This window comes from Arvicanthis niloticus, chromosome 2 (assembly GCF_011762505.2).
Source record: "Arvicanthis niloticus isolate mArvNil1 chromosome 2, mArvNil1.pat.X, whole genome shotgun sequence".
NCBI classification, from domain to species: domain Eukaryota; kingdom Metazoa; phylum Chordata; class Mammalia; order Rodentia; family Muridae; genus Arvicanthis; species Arvicanthis niloticus.
In genome coordinates, this window is record NC_047659.1 from 21,897,417 (window position 1) to 21,911,616 (window position 14,200).

Below are 14,200 nucleotides of genomic sequence, written 5' to 3' on the forward strand. Positions count from 1 at the left end.
GAAAACGTTTGCTGTAGATCCTTGGGAAAGCAAACACTTGAATATCACTAAATTTAATATCATCGGGTACATTTACTATAATTGTGACAGCTTGGAAACATCTCCTGGCAAGCAGGCGGATATAAGAAGGACAGGGAAAGAGAGAAAAAAGAAAGGTAAAATTAAAAAGCTTGCAAGCCTGGCAGGAGCTTAATTAAGTCCCAACAAGAAAAATCTCCAAGGAAAAACGGTCCTCTTAGGAGGTCTGATCTTGGATGCTGTGTGTGAAGGCTTCCCAGTAGTAGGAGCGAGGACTTGGGGGCCAGTGCTGGAAGAAAAAAAAAAAGCCCTCCAATATGCCCTTTCATTCTTTTATTTTTTCACTGGGAAAAATTCTTCACACTCTTTTAAAGCTTTGTGAAATGAAGTCAATAGAATAAAGAGGAGGGTTTCTCTCCCAGTCTCTCCTTTATCCTGCTCACAATTTCAGATTGTCTTGTTGTCTAGCTATTGTGTAAAGACGTAAGAGTACTCTTGTCTAGGGGGTAAGGGTGAACCTAGAGTTCTTAGCCCTCTGGAGAGCAATGATTCATAGTTCTCAGGTCCTCTAACCTACAACTTAAAAAGACAATAAAGAAATTGTCAGTAAGCATGCCTCTCGTTCACCACACTGATATTCTCTTAGTTCACACACGCACATACACTGTGAGGGCAATCTGGGAAATGATAAAGACTTCTGTGGCAGATTACTTTCTTAATTGTGCATATTTAGTAATATGTGTTTCACATTGTCACCTCTATGCTTTTAGGTGACAATTATCTCATCTGGAAACATACTTGCATATCTGTTGAGCAGGGGACTATTATATAAGATACCCGTCAATTAAGCTTCCTACTTCTTTGAATTCACACGATTCCAGAGATATTAGAGAGCCATCCCATAGGCTAAGCAGTACCTCAGAGCTCATATGGGTATGTGTCCTTTGAACTCCTACAAGAAATGTGGTCATTTCTAAGATATTTTAGACTTAAGCCTGAACTACTTTCAGTAAGACAGGCATGATTAGAACTGAACGGCAAAGAGGAGACAGGCAGCAGGCTCCTAGGAGTGGCTTAGAGAGAGCCTTTGTAGACAGTTATAAAATAGGTAATCATGCATATGAAGAAGAGCATGTTTAATAAAGTCCATTTTAAAATTCAAAATGTTGTATGCATGCTGGCAGTAGCTTTTTAGGTGACCTGTGTTGAGAAAGCAATCTGAAAATGAAAAGATAAAATATCTCCCATTAAAATTCATATGTTGAAACTCCTGAGAGGTAGGGTCTTTAGTAGGTGATTGAGGCATAAGGCAGAGTCCTCCTGATAAGGTTAACAACCTTATAAAAGAATCTCTAGGGACAGTGAGGCAGTTCAGAAGGTAAAGTTGCTTATTACCAAGCCTACAGACTTGTATTTTCTCCCTAGAACCCATATGGTGGAAGAAGACAACTGACTCCTACAAGTTGTCATCTAACTTTCATACATATACCATGGCACAGTCTTAATGGCACACACACAGTTAGATAGATAGATAGATAGATAGATAGATAGATAGATAGATAGATAGATAGATAGGATAGATATACACATAGATACATAGCTAGATACATAAATACATGAATGGATAGATACATACATGCATAGATACATAGATATATAGATAGATACATAGATGAATAGATAGATACATAGATGAATAGATAGATAGATAGATGATAGAAAACTCTATAATGAACTACTAAAAGGAAGTAAAAAATTAAAAAAAAAAACCTAGAGTGATAACTTATCTCTTCCAATCATGTGAGGACACAGCTAACTATCACGGTCAAATGAAGCAGAAAATGGTTCCTCAGAACTCAATGTTATTGACTTGGTCTTAGCTCCTACAATTGCACTGTATACATTATAGGTATGCAGTTTGTGGTACTTTTGTAGAAGGATAATTGGACTACAATTCTTGGCAATCTTGCCTTAGCAAATCAAAATTACCAGAATGCCACTGTGTGATGTACAAAATGTAGGGAAGAAGCCATAAGATAAAATGGTAGAGAACATGTTGCAATGCTAGACAAACTAGAATATACCAACTATGTACATGTGTTTTTAACATAAACTTTATTTGTATTTTTCCTGTGCTTGGTATAGATCACAGTGCCTCTAGTATGCTAGGTAACTGGTCTGCCATTGAGCAATACCCTCAGTTCTGTGTTCTAACTCTTCAGAAGCTCTAGACTATTATTCTAATTTAAATATCATTCAGGGATGAGGAAGTGGTTACTTTGGTACTCAGTACTGGGAGAAGTCATACCAGAGGGGGCACTTTTAACTATCCTTAACATAATTAAGCCTAATTTTTTTTTCAAAATTATGTGGACATTTATATGCAGGCATAGAAGAGTCTTGGATTTTGTCACAGCTCACATTGTGCTGCTTGGACAGTTATAATAGTTCCCATTGAAAGTTCACAAATCCACGCTGTTAACGTTTCTCAAACAGAATATGCGGTGTGTGTTGTTTGTGTCTGAGTCCCATTACCCATGTTACCCACAGATCCTTGTGCCACTCTCCTCTGTGCTCTACGCCATCCTGGGGTTGGCCCTAAGCAGAAAGATTTGACAGGTATACTTGGGAACTAGTATTCATGGCAGAGGGTAGACAACCACTGGCAGAGACAGCAGGTAGAGGAGCGTGTTAATCACACTCTCATTTCTGTGAGCAAATGTCTCCCAGAAGCCACTTAAAGGTTAGAAGGTACCATATATCCTGGAGTAGCAGGCACTGCAGAGTTTATAGTGATGGGAGTTCCCAGCTAAGGGCTGCTTACCTTGTGCAAACTAGAAAGCAGAGAAACCTGGGGCTGAAATCAAACCAGATATAAGCTTCAAGACCCACTCCCAGTTTTGTACTTCTCCCAGCTAAGCACTACTTCTTAAATTCCACAATCTCCTAAAATGTACTCACAGTTGATCAAGCACATGATGTCAAAGGACATTTTATATCCAAACCATGACAAGTTGGGAGACAAGTACAGCCCCCTTAACTGTTTATCCCTAATCCTTTACTGCTACCTACTTAACTGCCTCAGGGGCTACTATTTTTGCATGGAGCTTTAGTAGACAGGACCACTCTAGTCCAGCTTCCATCTTGTGGTTCAGACCCTCTTGTCTTTGCCCTCCCACACTGGAGGAGCTAAGGGCTTCCTGGAAGGACTAATTTCTGATTTCCCTCTCTCTGATTTCAGCTCTTTCATCTTTTGGATAAACAGTTCTTTGCATCAAATTATTTACTGTGTGTTAGTGGAAATGCTTAAAACGGTTTCTGCTGTTTGGTTAGGCATGAACAAAGCATCATTCCCATCAACGCCACATTTCCTGTTGTCATAGCATTATTTCTATTTTCTCTTTCACTACTAGTAAATCCAGTTTGTGAAGGCTTAACGTTTTTATTGGGCCCCTAGCTGAGAGATGTGTTTTCATGGGAAAGTCCCAAAGCGAACAGAGCCAATGGAATTTTCCATCCTACTGGAATACTTTGCAAGACGGAAGAATGATATTTCTAGGGAAAACAGTTGACCTGCCTGCTCGCACTATTTGGGCTATTTTATTTCTCATTAAATGTTTTAAATTCATCGTCGCATATTCTAGGAAGAGTGAACAGAAATCTCTTACATTTTTAAAGAGTTTCATTTGGACAAATTAAATATAGTTTCTTTTCACAAGAACTTGCAAATGCTACAGTGATCCCCTGTCTGATACACTGGGGCAACAAAAGCCCTGATTTAGTTTTATATTTCAGAATTTAAGGGTCCCAACTACTGATAGATATTCTGTACCTGAGGTTAGTATAATTAAATTAGCAGCACATTTTTCACAGGAATTTAACCCACCATCAGCAAAGATTTGATTTCCTGGAACTAGCTCATGTAATGTAAATGTGACCTTGTTAGACAAATGTCACCACCATAGAATTCCATGGTAAGAGGTGTGATCGATCATGTGATAGATGCTGGAGGTCATTGTGGATCTTTTAAGTAGACTTAAATCCTGGGAAATACCCTGTCTATATCATTATTGCCATCTTTGAATTCTGATAAATACAGATCTTAAAGACAAAAGACAATATGGAGTGTCCTTTCCTTGTATTCGTGTCTGGTTTTTCTTAGCAATCTTGCAAAAGGAAATGAGAAGAGATGGGCTTCACTGGCATTTCTTACATTCATTGGCATGTTCTTGCTGAATCCTCAGGCTAACCGTGAACACAATAATGAAGTAGAAAGATCACATGGAAAATAATTTCAAACTCATATAGGTTCTATGAGAACTAAATAAAATAACATTTTTCTTACAATATGGGTATCAGGTACTTAATAAGTGATTTTTAAAATTTTTAATGGAGTCTTGAGTTTACATAGCTTGAAAATTCAACTCAGAACTCAACTCCAAGCTCTAAAACCAGTATACTAACTACTCTTCATACTTATTTCAATAAAAAACTACCTAGCTATTGACAAACATATGTTTATTAAATTAGCCTATGCAAAATCTGTATGTCCTAAAACATTCTTTAGAATATTAGCTCTTCTTCTTTTTAAAGTGGTTTTAAAATTATCTGGTTGTGATGGCTCTTGTCTTCAATCCCAATACTTAAAAGATAGCATTTGAGAAGTTTGAAGGCAGCCTGAGCTGCATATTCAGTTCCAGGCCAGTAAGGGCAGCACAGGGAGACCCTGTCTCAAATAGTAAGGGAATTTAGAATTAAGTGAGAGGTCAGAAATTTAAATATTGAAATTTTAAGATAGATATAAAACAATAGAACTTTCTAAGAGGAAGCAATGTTTCAATATTTATTACTTGGCAGTCAAAAGTATCAATATTTTAAATACCATCTTCTCAAGGCATATTTTTTAAACTTTATTCTCTTATTTTCACAATCGATTTCTGGCCCATTCTTATTTAGAATTTATTCAAACATATAAAAAGTCATTTTCTTATTTCATGTGATCACTATTTCAAGTTTAATTTTATTAGCATTCTCTTTTCTGTTTTTGTTTCTGCCATATTATAACACATATGCACAAACAAAAATAAATCATAATGCCCTAAAATATCATTTATTCTAGAAAATATGTTCACATATTTCTAGAGGCCTGCTCACAAGAATAATTATTATCCTCGTCAGTAGCTTTTTTTTTTAAATAACTTTAATGGTTATTTTCTTATTTCTTTATAATATTACAAATATATCAACCACTGATAATATTCTTGTGTGTTATAAAATGTCAACTCATTCAAATTTACTCTCATTATATTCATGTTTAAATAGTATGCTTAAAACATATTTATTGTTTTACTAACACTGAGCAATATCTGATAACTGCCCCTTATAAGGTTGGTACATTCTTTTTTATCTCTCGTCTTTCACAGGAGCAATTGTGCATTGACTTCTTTAAATTTTATATGCTGCTATAAGCACAGGGATTTGTCCATTAGGAAACTAATAAGCAATATTTATACTACAGCTACAGTGCCCGAAATATTGTTAGCTGCCTTTCATGGTAGCTGTGCAAACACGTCTTCTTTGGCATTCTCCTACACAGTTCATTCACTTCTCAAAGAAAATTTTTCAGTTAGTGAAATATAATATGCATTGTTATTCTTTAAAATTGCTTAAATGAGGGGCCATATTTTACTCCCTATGCCATTAGATAATGATTTTCTTAGGTGGGCATTTTAATTTTTCTTGGAGTTTGTAATTATTTTTCTGTTTTTTTTTGTTCTTTTTTGTATTTTGAATATTTTAAAATTTTCTTTTATTGAATGATATTTTTCATACAATATATTTGTTTCTTCTAGCTCCTCTGAGATCCTCTCATCTCTCCTTCCATCTGATCTGAATTCTTTCTTTAGAAAACAATTACCAAGATTTTTAAATCATGTCTTTGACCTGCTCTAACTCTCTCTCTCTCTCTCTCTCTCTCTCTCTCTCTCTCTCTCTCTCTCTCTCTCTTTCTCTCATTAATTATTATTAATTATTTATTCACATAATATCCTGATCACAGCCTGCCCCCCTTTTCTCCCAGTCCCACCCTCATAATCCTGCCATTAACTTTCTCTTTCTTTTCAGAGTAGGTGAAACCCCACCTGGTTAACCTGCCTGCCCTGACACATCTTGTCACAGCAGGACTAAGGGCATCCTCTCCCACTGAGGTCTAACCAGTCAGTTCAGGTGGTGACAAGAGAACCAACAGAAGGCAATGGAGTCAGAGGCATCCCCCACTTCAATTGTTAGGGGATCCACATGAAGACCAAGCTGCACATCTGCTACAAACGTATAGTGGACCTAGGTCTAACCCCTGCACACTCTTTGGTTGGTTCAGTCACTTTGAGCCCCCAAGGGCCCAGGTTATTTGACTCTGCAGATCTTGTGGTGTCCTTGATCCCTCTGGCTAACTCAATCCTACCTTCCACTCTTTTGACAAGACTCCCTGAGCTCTGCCTGATGTTTGGCTGTGGGTCTCTGCATCTGATTCTATCTGCCCTTGGATGAAGCCTCTTAGAAGACAGTGATGCTAAGCTCTTGTCTAAAATCATAGCAGAGTACCATTAATTGTGTCAGGGTTGGCTCTTTCTCATGAAATGGGGGTCTCAAGTTGGGTCAGTCATTGGTTGGAGGTTACCTCAATCTCTGTTCTATCTTCATCCTTGCTCATCTTGTATATAGAACAAATTTTGGGTCAAGGATTTTGTGGGTGGCTGATGTCCCCCCTCCCTCCACTGTAAGTCTTGCCTGGCTACAAGAAGTGGCCATTTCAGTCTCCAAAACCCCAAGTTGGTAGAAGTGTGAGGTGGGGTTACCCCTATAGACTCCCCAGAACCTCCCCTATCCCTGGCCTCAGACTAGTCCCAGAGATGCCCCCATTGATTTCTGTTTTCCATCCCAGCCCTCGCCTGCAAAGCTTCTCCACACAACTGATCCCCATCCATGTTTCTGTCCTCATCCCATCTCCCACCCAATTCCCTCCCTCCATTCACCTCCAATATCTATTTTATTTTCCCTTCTAAGTAAGATTCATGCTTTCTTCCTTGGGCCCTCCTTGTTACCTAGTTTCTTTGGGTCTGTGGGTTGTAGTTTGTTATCCTGTACTTTATGGCAGAATCCACTTATAAGAGAGTACATACTATGTATGTCTTTCTGGGTCTGGGTTTCCTCACTGAAGATGATATTTTCTGGTTCCAGCCATTTGCCTGCAAAAATTCATGTTTGCCCTCGTTCATTTATTCATTCATTCTTCCCTCCCTTCTTCCCTCTCTCCCTGCCTTTCTCTTGCCCTCCCTTCCTTCATTTCTTTCTTGTGCACATGTAGGTACTTTTTGTACATGACACATGTGTAGTGGTCAGAGAACAACCTGAAAACCTCTGGTGCCATTCCTCTGGTGCCTCCCCTTTTGTCTGAAAGGGGGCTCTTCCTGGGCATATAATTTTATCTTGTAAACCTACAAATTTCAAGGGGTCCCTTATCTCCACTTCTCATCTTGCTCCCTCCAGGATTACACATGTACCACCATGCCTTTTTTTTCTCTCCTTAATATGGATGCTAGGAATCAAAACATCATACTTCCTGCTTGTAAGGCAACACTTTATTCACAGTCATTTGTCCCCTTGAATATAGAGGCTCCTGTCATCATGGTGCACACTGGAATGGCTGTTTTCAGTATTTCTGTAAATGCTCATCTGGAAACTGCTGTCTGCTTTTTAAGCTAAGTCTCCTGTTTTCTACATTACACAAATACTAGTTTTTTTTTCCTTCTGCCATAACCTATTACTTCAAACAGAGAAGCTTAAGATTTGTCCTATATATCATCTTAATGTCCAACAGGACAAAAGTCTAACCTAGCTCCCACTGAACTAAAATCAGAGTGTTGGCAGTGTTGTATTCCTGTCTGAAGATCCCAGGAGAAACCCATCTCTATACCTTCTCCAGCCTCATGAGACCACTTTGGGAATCGTTCCCTCTCCTGCCACCTTACCATCTAACAATGGCTAATGGAGAATCCATTGCACGTCACACTGCAATCTCCCTATTTGGCCCCAGTAACATGCCTCTGCTTCCATCCTCTACTTCTGAAGATGTTCATGATTAGATGGGACTCAGCTGTCATCATATCTCTGCAAAGTTCCTTTGGCTATATAAGATAACATATTCAAGCCCCACCCCCATTAAGAGATATAGGTGAAGAGTCGTGTTTTTATTTATAGTAACATATTTCCCCTCTCTTTGTTTGTAAAAATAGCTCCCACTTTAAAAGTTGCATACGGTAACATTAACTCATAAATCCATCAGCCTTCGCACAAATTAAAGCAATCAACAGAGTCGAGATAGAAGTAAAACTATATAATTATCAGTAAAGGAGAGGGGTCGCCTCCTGCATTTACCTATAGAGTATACTACTGATATGTGTGAGACTGAGCTGAACCAAACCTCACTTCCTAAAGGACTGGCTAGTCAATGTAGTGGCCATCTTCATTTCAGCTCTTTCCCATCATGGTGTATGAGTTTGGACTAGTGAATTTGATGGATTTGTCATTCGCATGTAAACTTAATAACTTTGTCCCACTCCTGACCAATGTCCCGAATGTACGCAGCAGCATCAAATGAAATCATTGCTAATCTCTTCATTAAATAGACCTTGTGCTGCTGAACATGAGGTGCTTTCTATAACCCTAAACTTGGGAGGATAAGGCAAGAGGATGACAAGTTTGAAGTCATCCTGTACTGTCAAACGCTACCACTTTGGTTAAATAAACAAATACTAACAGCAAAAAAAAAAAAAAAACCAAATGTACAGTCCCCATCCCTTTGTCTCCATTTTCAGTTTCTCAAAGTAAATCTCATGTGCATACATATAAGGTAAATAAGTATTCTTATGTCATTTGGTATATTGCTTTCATTTTGCATATGAATGTGTATGTATGTATATGTGTGTGTGTGTGTGTGTGTGTGTGTGTGTGTGTGTGTGTGTGTGTGTATAGATGTGTCACCAGTTAGGCAGTCCAGCAATAAAATGAGATAGAAATGATAGTACATAACAATCCAGGCTTCAATTTAAAAGCAGCACTCAATGAGCATTTGGTGACAATGTACCCTCATGTCTAGTATTTGTAAACATTAACTACCTGATTATTTAAAATAAACTGTAAGAAATGACACTCGTAAGATTAAAAAGTGTTATATTTCAGTCAATCAGACACCAAAGTTAGAGTATACCTTAAGGAATACCTCATGTGGATTCCTTAAGCATAACTCATACACATACCTGTAACTATGTCAATACAACTATCCTCACATAAAAATGATTTAAGACATTATCTCATGGCCAAAAGAACCCATTACATGTAACCATGGCTTTGCCATGGATGGTCACCATGTCATTTTGTTGATAAAGTATATTTTGAATAGGTAATTGGGGAGAAAAACCAGTCAAGTATATTTGCAAATATTTTCCTTTCTTGACTTTTCCTTGCCCTGTGGTCAAGCTATTTCTAATGCATCATCAACTTTGTGATTACATCCTTGGGAGAAAAGAAGCAGAGCAGGGAGAACAGTTGGCTACAGTGGCGGGTAGACGCAAATAGATGATGTAACAAACTGCTTTAAAAAAAGAAGCTTCTAAAGATTCACTATAAAGAAATCAAAGACATAAAAATAATATATAAAAATATCTTCAAATATCTTCAATCAATGAACTTTCAAGAAAGATTTAAATTAAGTAAAAATAAATTTTACAGATACCTCTGAAAAATTCCACTGAAAGCAAATATCCTCATAGGCTTCAGGTGCTCTCTCTCTCGCTCTCTCTCTCGCTCTCTCTCGCTCTCTCTCTCTCTCTCTCTCTCTCTCTGTGTGTGTGTGTGTGTGTGTGTGTGTGTGTGTGTGTGTGCATGCACACACACACTCTTGTAGGCTCTTGTGTGTAAGCGTAGTGGAAATTTTATGACTGATGCCTAGCCTGTCTCTTAACTCATTCTAATTATACTCATAATTAAATTGTAAAAATTATAGTTGACCAGAGCCAAATGGCTTGTACAGGTGTCTCTTTGTAGGAATGGTTTAGTACTAGATAATAAACAACCAGACTTCAATCTACTTAATTTGGCTTAATGAAAGTCCTTTATAAGTAAAACTAGAAGGTGATTCAGAATTAAATTCAGGCCTTGACTGTGAAATTAATTGAGTAGTAAGACATCAGCCCCATTAGAAAGTGTAGTGCTGGCCTTTTGCTTTTCCTTAAAACCTTTATTTGTCCTCTCCCATGTCCTTAAGGTCACTTTTTCAAAGCAGTAATTGTTTCAAGCTGAGCGATCAGTATGGCGGCCTTCATGAGTGAGTGTTCTCGGCAGCTCTGCCCTCACTGCACAAACATACAACCAAAATGCACAACAAGGCACAGAGTTTCTGCTTAGCACTCAATGGAAAATGGCTAACTTCACCAATTCCTCTAATGACAGATTCGGGTGGCTGGTTTTCACTGCCTCAATAGACCATGATGGAATTGAAGCTGTTGTGGCCTTTTGTTCCATTCTGCTTCACTTCATATGCTTCTGTTCACACTGGGTTATAGCCACCACCGTGGACCTTCTACAACATCTTCCATCCACCACCACCAACTCTGGGTGTCTCCATCTCCAGGAGGACATCCTATCCCGCTTGTCCAGCAACTTTTCCCTCAACCTATCCATTATAAAAAACAGACAAACTACTGGAACTGCCTTCATTTTATTTTGAGGAAAAGCTAAAATCCTTGTGAAAGATTCAAAGCTCTCTAGGACCTGCTTGCACATAAGTTCTCTGTAGATATTTTTCTGCCTCATCCATCACATGACAGCCCTTTGAGCCAATGCTTTCCTTCAAATATTGAAGGCACATTGAATTTGGCTCATCATTAGCTGAAACTCGCTGCCCCATATTGCTGCTCAGATGTCCCCTTTCAACCAAATCTTGAAATGCCTCAACTGCGTCACACACTGTACTACTATTCAAATTCTAACTGTAAAATGTGCTGGCTTTGAAACCTTGAACAAGATCTTCTTTCCCCGGGCCTCTAATTTTGCATCTATTAAAACTGTTGGATAAAATGGCGATTTCAATGAAAATGTTCAAACACTTTGGTGAAATGCTAATTGTATTACCTCATTTTCTACAGTTTCGGCACACAGTGATGAGTCAATAATAGCCAATTTTATTATGGTAACCTATAATCAGACTACCACTTAACTAGTATAATCTTAGGAGACCTTCCTGTCTGTACTTACTCATCTCTCTTCTGGTACAGTTATATCAAATGATGCGTGTGACTACTTTCATTCTGCTCACATCCTTTTTCATAATCTGTAGCCTACCTCAGCTTCTCCTAATTGATTCTGTCTTGCCTCTGTTACACATTAGCAAGCCCATGGTACACAATATGGTACAGTATGTGTCAGTTTGGGTTTGGCACCAAAACTGACAACACCAAAGTAATTCATCTTCAAGTTAGAAAATTAATTTTGCTGTGTGTCCTGGTCATTTGGGCTTAAATTCTCTGGTATGTGGAAGCGAGCACTTTTCGGGTATGGTAGACAAAGTTATACAATAGTCTTTGAAGATCCTGTGACAGTATAGATTTTGTTAAACTTTTAAAATGTTCAGTGATTTGCCAACTAAACTATATCCAACAAATATTACAGACACACACAGAGAAGAAAAGGCATACAGAGGTACATGCATATACTCATTACCCAAATCATAAATGCTTCACCTGTCACACAGTACATATTTTATCTTCCTAAAAGGAGGCTTTAAAAAGACAATTTTCATCAGAAGAAGCCCCAGGTTAACTTCACACATATTATTTTCAGACTTTTCATGGAGTGACAACTGTACCTCTGCCCTCTTACTTGCTGATACTGTTGTTATAAACTCTGACTCTTAATCCTGATTGTCAACTTGATAGGATTGAACGATACCTGTGAGATTCTTTAAGCATTCCTTTGGTTGTGGCTATTATACTGTTTCCAGAGATTACTGTATCATACAAGCTCAGACTTAATCAATATTTTAATCCATAAATAGATTCCAAATCTGAATGAAGAGCTGAGAGGTAGCAGTCCAGCTAGAGTAAGTCACTGAGGGCATTTGAATGGCACACCTTGTCCTTGACCCTCCCTGTGCTTCCTGTCTGCTATGAAGTGGTCAGTTCTAGTACACCATAGACTTTCATCGTGATATGACACTGCATGACAGGTTCAGAAATAACAGAGGCAATGACACAGACTGAACCGAGCTTGGAATAAGGCATTTCTCACACTAACAATAAGCTACTTCTCACACTAACAAAATTCCAACTAACACCTATGTTTAATTGCTCACACATGTGTCCTCACTCCAGCCCTTCATATTTCTATCAAGAGAAAGATGTTCTCTGAATATTTTCTCATCTTAAGTTTTCTGAAGATAGCCTTTCTTCACTATGTTCCCTCCTCATTGTTGGCAGAGTTAAACTCTAGATGCTGCTGTATGTGTGATGCAAGGCACCCAGGGGAGTTTTGCTTATGTTGATAGAGCTGACCATAGCCATATAGTTTAGAATAGAACATTTCCTCCCAAGGATTGATGCAGACATTTCTAGACATTTCACTTTGGAAAGCAGAAGTACGGAAAACAGACTGTTGTTGAAAACAACTATCAGGGCTTGTTTAAGAGGGTGAGATAGTAATGTTCAGAGAGATAAAATTACACATAGATTTTTAAAACTATTCATGAACTATAAAAATTATGTAGGATATCTGTGTGGATTTTTCCATTCACTAATTGTAATTTTTCTGTTTAAATGTGCAGCTCCCTCCTCCCTTTTTCTACCATCTTGGTTTCAGCAACACCCTTATTTTTCAAAATTGCAATTCTCAAAGGTCAAATGCCCAAGGCCTGAGCTCATGATTACTGTCTAACCAGACAATCAGCTCTTGGCCCTTTGCTATTTTGCTTCTCACCTTGAGTGTCCAGCATGTGAAAGGTTCACCCTTTCAGATCTCAATTCCATTCCTCTGCCAAGTAACGGATGGGCAGACATAATTAGTGCCATCTGTCCTGCTAGTTGCAGGTGGAGACTATCTACCCAACAGATGAAAGCTTGATCTTTCGAGGTCTTTCTTCAGACCCCTGACACTTCAACACAATGGTAACATTATTCTTTGACATTTTGTATACATTACTTTCAGAATTTCTGAGCAACACCTATGAAGGATCCACTTTCTCACTAAAATATTCACTGGGATTTTTCTATTCCTTTGGGTTGTATTATGAAAACTGTTTCCAGAAAAGACAGAGAAATGGAAGGAAATCAGATATCAGACCTGGAAAGCACTCAGAAATTGTTGTCTATGATGTTTGTGACTGATGCTCGGGACTTCTGAAATTTGATTCCCTCAATAAATATATAGTAGTGTGAGCTAATCAAAAAGCGTGAACAAAACCACTGAGAGAACAGCTAAAACCCAACTAGAAAGCCCACATTGCTGGACATCAGGCACCCAGCAGAGCCTTTCTCCAAAAGACCCTCAACACTACAGCTCATGTACAGGTCTCTTGTCTCCTCACATTCCCTCTGCTCTTTTAGGAATTTCCCATAAATCATTGTTTCCAGATCTTCCATCATCAAACTCACACTCTTTCAGGTTTGACCTTCTGAAGTTTGGAATTAGTCTTAGCTGGAGCTTCCATAAGAATCCGTGGCTTAAAAAACAGAAATCTTAATTCTGACACACCTGGAGTTAAGAAGTCCAAATTCAGGCAAAATGAGGACCCCTTCACTGTTGACCTCTGGCATAGACTTTGCCCTTGTGTACTCCTGATCCATCTATCTATACCTGGCTTCTTTTCCAAAGACCTCTCCAATGAGTATTATCACAGTGGGGTCTTGAGCTTCAACATGAAAGTTCAGGACAACACAATTGTTAAATCTATACTAGAAATCCAACTTCAACAGAATGTTTTAGGTGTGCAAATTTGTCAGCATAAGATGGTCTCCTCCTTTGTTCTGACAATATCCTCCTCCTACTGCAACACAAGATTCAATTAGTTCTTTATTTATATTCTTAATTCTGTTATTGTTATCTGAAATTGAATTGTTCAGTCCCAGGCATCACT

At 38.3% G+C, this 14,200-nt stretch overlaps 1 protein-coding gene across 1 annotated transcript in view; it reads left to right on the top strand.

The window, feature by feature from the left end:
* Positions 1-14,200, top strand: part of Arhgap15 (Rho GTPase activating protein 15) — a 585,234-nt gene that overhangs the window by 462,768 nt on the left and 108,266 nt on the right. The gene's annotated exons all lie outside the window — the stretch shown is intronic.